The sequence below is a fragment of the Tupaia chinensis genome, unplaced genomic scaffold, assembly GCF_000334495.1.
Source record: "Tupaia chinensis unplaced genomic scaffold, TupChi_1.0 Scaffold142716_1, whole genome shotgun sequence".
NCBI classification, from domain to species: Eukaryota; Metazoa; Chordata; class Mammalia; order Scandentia; family Tupaiidae; genus Tupaia; species Tupaia belangeri.
The window spans coordinates 5,594,753-5,602,977 of record NW_006202562.1 but is presented as its reverse complement, the minus strand read 5'-3'; the positions used below and the strand labels follow the sequence as shown (position 1 = coordinate 5,602,977).

The 8,225-nt window shown below is 47.7% G+C and overlaps 1 protein-coding gene across 1 annotated transcript in view; it reads right to left on the bottom strand.

The window, feature by feature from the left end:
• RALGAPA2 (Ral GTPase activating protein catalytic subunit alpha 2) overlaps positions 1–8,225 on the bottom strand; it is a gene marked incomplete at its 5' end in the record, with an annotated part of 330,762 nt that overhangs the window by 40,588 nt on the left and 281,949 nt on the right.

The window sequence follows — 8,225 nt, the reverse complement described above, 5'->3', positions numbered from 1 at the left end:
AAGAGTGGCGGAGGAGGAGGAGGAAGAGGGGCATTCCCAAAAAGACATGCCCAAAGGGGAGACACGGAACCCCTTACGCAGGACTGGGGAAGTGCAGGATCCAGAGTGACACTGGCGGAAGGAAAGTGTGGTGGCTCGTGACACTGGCCGATTACACGGGGAGGTGATTCTGGCCATCAGCCCCAGGCTGGAGGGGAAAGAGGGGCGACAGCATGAGTGTCTGCACAGAAGGCCCCAGAAACAGCCTTGGGTGATGCCTCTGGGCAGCGCAAGAGAATTCCCGGACAGGTTGAAGCCCTTTCAAAGAGCAGACAGGTCCAATGAACAGTGCAGAGAAAACGAAATGACTGCTCACGTATCACGCTTTGTAATGAAAACACTGGAGGATACAATTCGCAAATTAGCAATAAATGATGGGGCGAGAGGGAAACGCGCAAGGAATTTGGTAAGCTCGGTGATTACAGATCCCAATGATGTACTGTTTATTTCAGAACTGCCACAAGTGGTCTCACCACAAAGAAATGAGAGCATGTGATGGCTACGTTAAATAGCCAGACTTCCCATTTCACAAAGTACGCATGTTACAGCATCGCATCCTTCCCCTCAGCATATACAACTCCTGTATGTCACTTAAAAATAAGGTTTTTAAAACCTTCAGGCATTCTGGAGTCTGAGGTTCTCTATGGTACTACATAAACGTCACGTAGAGAGACTGCGCGCCCATCTGGGTGCAGCTGTAATTTCTGGAACAGGCCCATGTCTGAAGTTTCCCTCCACCTGAAGTTCAAGTCAAGGATATCTTTTTTTTCCCCTAAGAATTATTTCATTCAACTTTATTTATTTACTTTTTAATTTGACCACACACACACACAGAGAGAGAGAGAGAGAGAGAGAGCCACCAGGTCTGGGACTTGAATCACCATTGGCCATGTGGGAGTTCAGTGCCTTTAACCACTATGCCACTTGCCGGCCCCCAAGTCAGGGATATCTTTAATGAGAAATATATACAAGGCATTCTGGAGTCTGAGGTTCTCTATGGTACTACATAAACGTCACGTAGAGAGACTGCGCGCCCATCTGGGTGCAGCTGTAATTTCTGGAACAGGCCCATGTCTGAAGTTTCCCTCCACCTGAAGTTCAAGTCAAGGATATCTTTTTTTTCCCCTAAGAATTATTTCATTCAACTTTATTTATTTACTTTTTAATTTGACCACACACACACACACAGACACAGAGAGAGAGAGAGAGAGAGAGAGAGCCACCAGGTCTGGGACTTGAATCACCATTGGCCATGTGGGAGTTCAGTGCCTTTAACCACTATGCCACTTGCCGGCCCCCAAGTCAGGGATATCTTTAATGAGAAATATATACAAATACTGCTTGCACAGATTCAATAAGAAAGATAAATGGGTTACACATTCGATTTTGATAACTAAAATCATGTCTTTTATTATTTATTGTTAACATTTTTACCATAGGGTGTATGCGTTTGCCAGAGAAAGACAGAAAGATGGTGAGAGGGAAAGTGAGAAATTACTCCCCAGGGGGAATGGCTGTGCTGCAATCCCTTTTCCTTCATTCTCTTTCTGGGATTTTGGGCACACATGTACATGTGCCTGGTGTGATTTTCAAGCTCCCAGGTCTGATACTTGAACCACAGTCAGCCTTATGGAAATATAGCACCCTAACCACTCCACCACTTGTGAGTTTCAAACTGCTGGGTCTGGGACTCGAACCATGGTTGACTACATGGAAGTCCAGCGATGTAACCATTATGCTATCTGCTGGTCCCTTACATATGTCTTTTAAAAACGCAGTCAGTGAGGGAAATTCTATGGGCTGTGAGGAAGGAACCACTGATGCACCAGGGCTGTGATCACTTCCGCTGTCAAATTTGGAATAAGAGCAAGCCATTTCTTTCCCCTGGATCATCAGACCACGATGGAATAAAAGACCGGGGTCCATTTTCTACAGAGAAGGGCCAGGGAATGGGCTCGTCTCATTGTACGGGTTGGTGGGTAGCTGCCTTCGTCTCCTCTCGTGATTATAATTAGCTCTCTGTGTCACAAGCAAGGTGATCATGATGGGTTAAATAACTGGGCAGAGGTCTAAAGGTACCAGACTCCAGTACCCCGAGCTTTGGGACAGCGCTAACCTTGCTAAAGGTGAGCACAGAAAATATTTTCTAAGCCAACTAGAGAGCATTCCCGTTTGAACTTCCTGGAGGACAAATTACAGGCATCGACCTGCACTTTTTAACACCTAGTGCTACGGTTCGAATGTGTCCCCCGAAACTACATGTGTTGAGATTTGATTCCTATTATGATGGTATTAAGAGGAAAGTTAATGGGACTATGAGATTAAAAGGTAGAGCCTTTGGGAAGCAGTTAGGGTGGGGTTCCTGCAATTGACTCCTGGTGGCTTTATTTTATTTTATTTTTTGCTATAGGGTACTTGCTGTAGAGACAGAGAGAAAGAAAGTAAGAAGTCATTCCCCACTAGGGATGGCCATGCCACAATGCCTTCTCCATTCTCCTCTCGGGATTTTAGGCACAGATGCACAGGTGCCCAGTGTGAGTTTCAAGCTACTGGGTCTGGACCTCAAACTGCAGCCGGCATGGGAGTCCAGCACCTTAAGCACAACACCACCTGCTGGCCTCTCCTGGTGGCTTTAGAAGGAAAGACTAGAGCAGAGACACAGACGCAGATGCAGATGCAGCAACTCTGGTCTGCTCTTGCCCAGGCCACGTGATGCCCAGCACGACCTCGGGACTCTACCAACAAGAAGCCTCTCATCAGTAGGGCTCCAAAACCGCAAGTTAAATAAACCTCTACTCTATAAATTACCCAGACTCAGGTATTTCTATTATTATCCACACAGTGGCCTAAAACACTTATTATTGCCACCCAATCACCCTGAGGAGCAGAGTATTAAAATTAAAGACCACGGCAATTCTTTAGAAAACAGTTACATAAAGTTAATGATTTAAGAGTTTAAATAGCAGATAATTAAACCCTGGGAAAAGAGATCTTACCATGTTATATATACATGGAAAAAGAAAGCAATGGGTTATTTATCTATTTCGAATGATTTATTTTAAAAGAACAAATTCTAATCTCTGAATAGCCTGGTCTCTGGTATATATATTTTTCCCTTTAAATAGCTGGCCTCCTGTTTTTGTCAGGGAGAATCACTGTTACTGTTGAATTCCTGCAGTTGTCCCTCCTCAAGCTGCTGGTGTGAAAGCCGCTTCACTGGGCCTGAATGCCCAGCCGCTCGGCAGGGTCATGGGCAGAAGCTCCTCCCCAGCTGTCTGGAGAGGCACATCTCGTGGCTTGCATGTCCCTAGCATGGCCAAAGTGAATCTTGTCCCTTTGAAAGAGCCTATATTTTAAGAAAGATCATACAAATTTTCTAACAATCCATTAGGCTATTCACTTCATGCCATGAAAGCAAACATCTAGTAATGTGTCCATCCATCTGTCCATCTGTCCATTCACAGACGCAATTATCACCCAACCGTGTATGTGTCAATCAATCATACACCAAGATTATCTCATGTAATTCTCAGAAAATCCTACAAAGAAGATAACTGTTATTATATAATTGAAGAAACCAAGGCACTGAGAGGTTACAGATTAGACTAAAAGCAAAGCTACACTGGTAATTAGATATGGTTCTACCTAATAACAATTTACTCAGAGCCGAGAGAGAGAGAGAGAGAGAGAGAGAGAGAGAGAGAGAGAGAAGCATGTCTGTACTATCTGCACAAAACACTTCAAGGATTTTGAAAGAAGAGAAAGAAACTAAGAGGGACACCTACAGCCTAGCTGGGAGCTGGGGACTTCAGAGAAGCTGGACTATGCACAGGAGACCCCCTCCAGAGGCTGCTAGACTGTGAGAAATCAGGAAAGCCCTTTGATATAAGCAATAAATAGAAATTCAATTTGAAAATGCAGAACTTTTTTGTATGAACTGCATGGATAATTTGATTTATCTCACAAGGCTGAAATATTTCTTAGATGAGGTCTAATGACTGTAAATATTCATGAGCAAACCTACTCAGTTCATTTAAAACAAGCTCTTGCTAACTGGTTTCATAATTAATGCATCCTCTATTAAATCTAGTCAGCAGCATGCACCCAAAGGAGTACAGTAGTAGTCTAAATGTTTTCTTGAGAATGCAGACAATGTTCATGAAGACCTAGAACAGAAACTTCTACCACAGAGCAGATAAATACCAAAACACATTCAAAATGCAGTATAGACAACGAAATCTGAAACTTACAGAATAGAAAGTAGACCTAATAAAAAATGGAATATTCTATACTGTGTACTTCATAGAGCGAAGCAAAAAACATTTGTATTAAGGTTTAACTATGTTTTTCAAACCAGGAAAAAAAAAAAGCCCCATTCTAATGGCTCCTTAGACAGGACTCATGGCTGGGAAATAGTGTGGTGGTGGCAGAGGGGAGGAAGAGGGGACGGGGTGTGCTAGGCATGCTCATGACTTGGTGCTCATTTAAGGATCGGAAAAACCCCCTGAAGAACCCAAGCTCTATTAATCCAGTAAGGTCAGGCAGTGAGGAATAAAGTACATATGAGCAGAATGAAAACAAAAATAAAGCAAACTGCAATAAACGTAGTTAGCCTCCCCTACGCATGCTCACTGCTGGCTTGCTGGCCTCTCCTGCCCACTGAGAAGTGCTCGCAACTTCTCTCAGTGAGGGTCCAGGGGAAGGTCTGAGCTAAAACCCACGGCAGCAATGGGGGCTTTGACCTCAAGACTGATTAGTTTCGGGGCTGGCTGGTGGCACAGCGGTGGAACACTACACTCAGGTTGACCCACATGGGAGGTCTCGGGCTCAAGTCTGGGACCTTCCTGAACATGCTGGGCATCTGTGTCCACGTGGGATCTAGGCCCACCTGGAGCTGGGGGTGGGTTATGGCACCAGGATGCTGCTGGGTTGCTGTCTTGTCTTTCCCTCCAGCTCAAGGAAGAAATAAAGAAACTTATGTCATTGTTTAAAAAGCATCTGAAAAACAAGTAGGAATAATCTCAGCCTCCTCTGAACTCTGCAGGGGACTGTTTCAGGAGGTGAAACAGAAATGCCTGAGGGGAACTGCTGGTGCCCTCATGCTGAGACGCAGAGAGGCCAACAGCGTGGCTCCGTGCTCAGAGGTGTAGAGGCAGGGAGGACCGTGTCCTGGACGGGATGTGTCTGTTTTAAAGCAGTCTGCCACCATTTTTTCTCTGAGAGAGGCGTTCAAAGTGCACTTACAAGAAACAACCCTGCAAGTTCTTCTTACGTGTTCTGTCCTGCACTGGAAGCGGACTTGATGTCACAGAGACGGTCCAGTACGGAACTTGTTCTTCATCTACAGTTCCAGAACTCGGCATAAGCCAATGCCCGAGGTGCATGGGGCCCACCTGCTTCCCACCACAGCCCCACCCCTCACAGGAGGCCCTGCAGAGGCACCTTGGCACCGTATGTGATCAAAGACCCTCTATCGCTGTCAGAGGCTCCGGGCCCTCAGCTCACCCCTGGATGAAGAAAAGGGTGATAGGAGAGATCAGTGACGCCAGAAGAGGGAACAGTTCCACGACGCAGAGGTTGGGGTGGCATCATGGGACACTTGGTGCAGGCGTCACCGGGCTCTGCTAAGTGGTGGGGCCAGGGGCAGGTGAGGAAAGGGCCACACAGCTCCCATTTTCAAGGGTGGCATCTTTTAGGGAAAATATACAAATGTGGCAACCGTGGCAAGGAGAGAGCTCTCGAATGGAAGTGTGGCGCTGAGATCTGCGGGAGAATGGGAATGGAAGCATGTCGCCATGAGATCTGCGGGAGAATGGAGGATGGAGCGCTCTAGTCCGTTCTGTCATCAGTAAGTGAAAACACCCGAGTCTGAGATTTACTCAGCTCGAGACTGGAGGTCTAAGGTTCAGGGACCGCATCTGGGAGGGTCTCCTCGCTGTGGGTGACATGGGGGAGGGCTAGAGCTTGAGTGGAGCAGAGCACGTGTCCCCCAGGACTCAATCATGGGGGCCCTCCCCTGATACCTAGTCACTTCCCAAAGGCCCCACCTCTCAACACTGTGATATCCCGACACCCTTACAGTGGCTCACCAGATTTTAACACACGAGTCTGGGGGACATATTCAAACCACAGCTAACAGTGACGCCCTCGGCGTCAAGTCAGCAGGCGCACAGGGCCGAGGAGTCACTGTGGCAGCAGAGAGGAGGAAGAGCACAGTGTGCCTCTGTCTTTGGGGGCAAGAGAGAAGAGACACGGCACAGCGTTGTGTTTGGTAAAGAAGGAGACGGGCAGATGCTGGATTCTCGGGAGGCAGCCCGGAGCCCAGGGCAGTAGGAGTAGGTGGCTCTGCCCTCAGCACTGCAGGGACATGTGTGCACACCTTCCTGTCTTCTCTGTCTGCCCCGTGGAGGCTGGAGCTGCAAGCCGCTGCCTCTCCAGGGACTGCTCTGGACTCAATTCACAGGGGCGAGAGCCAGGATTAGGGCTGTGAGCAGGACTGGTAAAAGTTCTTAAAGATTTCTTGTTCTGAATTCTGTTTACATGAACGATTCCAGAAATACTAGAACTGCTTAAGTCTTAAATGGGGTAAATTATGTATTAGGTTGAATCCTATAAAATTGCTGATTTTTTGGACCAGCAGTTGGCGCAATGGCTATGTCACTGGACTCCCATGTAGTTGACTGCAGTTCAAGTCCCAGACCCGGTGGCTTAAACAGGTAGGTTGTTAAGCGAGGAGGGGGTGTATGGAAGAAACGCAGAAAACCGATGACACAGGAGAAGTCACAGATATTTTCCTGTCACATTATGTCATTTTGCCAATGTCTCAAAGGACCCACCGCCAGAGCATGGTACTTGGTGCACAAATGAGGCTGTATTTCATGGTAAGTGACTAGCTTTGCCATCCTGGGTGCTTTATTTCCTGCGTCTGGAACACTCTGAGGAGGGTGGGAGGGCCATGGCACAAAGACTGGGAGGTCAGAGGGCAGTCTCTCTTTACCCTTTTAGTGTCCTGCTGCACTCCATCTGGGAGGACCGGGGACCATGAGCAGCCTGGGGCTGGGGCTGGCAGGTTCGGTGGTCAGGGCTATCCCCCTCCATTCTTTTTTTTTTGGAGAGTTTTTTTTTGCTATAGGGCGCGTGCGCTCGCCAGACAGAGAGAGAGACATAGAGACAGAAAGCGAGAAATCACCCCCCAGGGGGGATGGTCACGCCACAATCTCTTCTCCTCCATTCTCCTCTCGGGATCTTGGGCATACACACACATGCGCCTGGCGTGAGTTTTAAGTCACCGGGTCTGGGACGCGAACCGCGGTCGACTACATGGGAGTCCAGCGACATAGCCATTACGCTGCTAACTGCTGGTTCCCTCCCCCTCCACTCTTGAGTCCCCCCAACCTCCTGCGACACAGCACTGATGTCAGCCCATCTAACAGGTGAGGAATAGTCCTCCCTGAGGTCCACACCGGACAGCAGGAGGCCAGTCCAGACCTCCATTCCCAGACCCTGAAACAGGGCAAGCCGGGGGTTGCCAGCAACAACCTCAAGCAAGATGAAAGGGAATTCCGAGCCAGGAGATTCAAGGGTGGGAAGGAATTTGTGTGTGCGTGTGTGTGTGAGTATATTTGATTTGCTTTTGTCCTACATAAAATGGAGTCAGATAAGAAAAATCCTTTAGAAAAATGGCATAAAATTGTGTTCTTCTTCAGATTTGTCCCTCCTGAGCAAATTTGGAGTCACTTTGCACTGGAAATGACCCAACGTGGAAAAGGGAATCACACCGACGAAGCCACCGTCTGAGGCAGTCCCTGCACTGTCCGCTTCTCATGTACCATCTCATTTCACAGAGGGAAACTGAGGCTAGGAGACAGGCCCTCACTAGGTTCGAGTCACTCTCCCAACATACTATGAAGTGGCCTGACCGCCACTCGGTAACACACCAAGAAACAGTGCAGACATGATGTTCTAAGCAATCCTGGTAACTTTTCACAAGGAGGTACCACTAGAGAGTTAAACACCCGACTGGAAACATTTTTTCATTTCTATTTTCAGTGATAGGTGCTGACCTGGGGGGGGAGGGAGAGGGGATGGGATTAACGGATGGAAAAGCCACGGGCAATGGTTAAAGCCCCTCTGAATCAACAGCTCCACGCACGGCTTCGGAGCAGTACAAAACAGGTCATTTAATT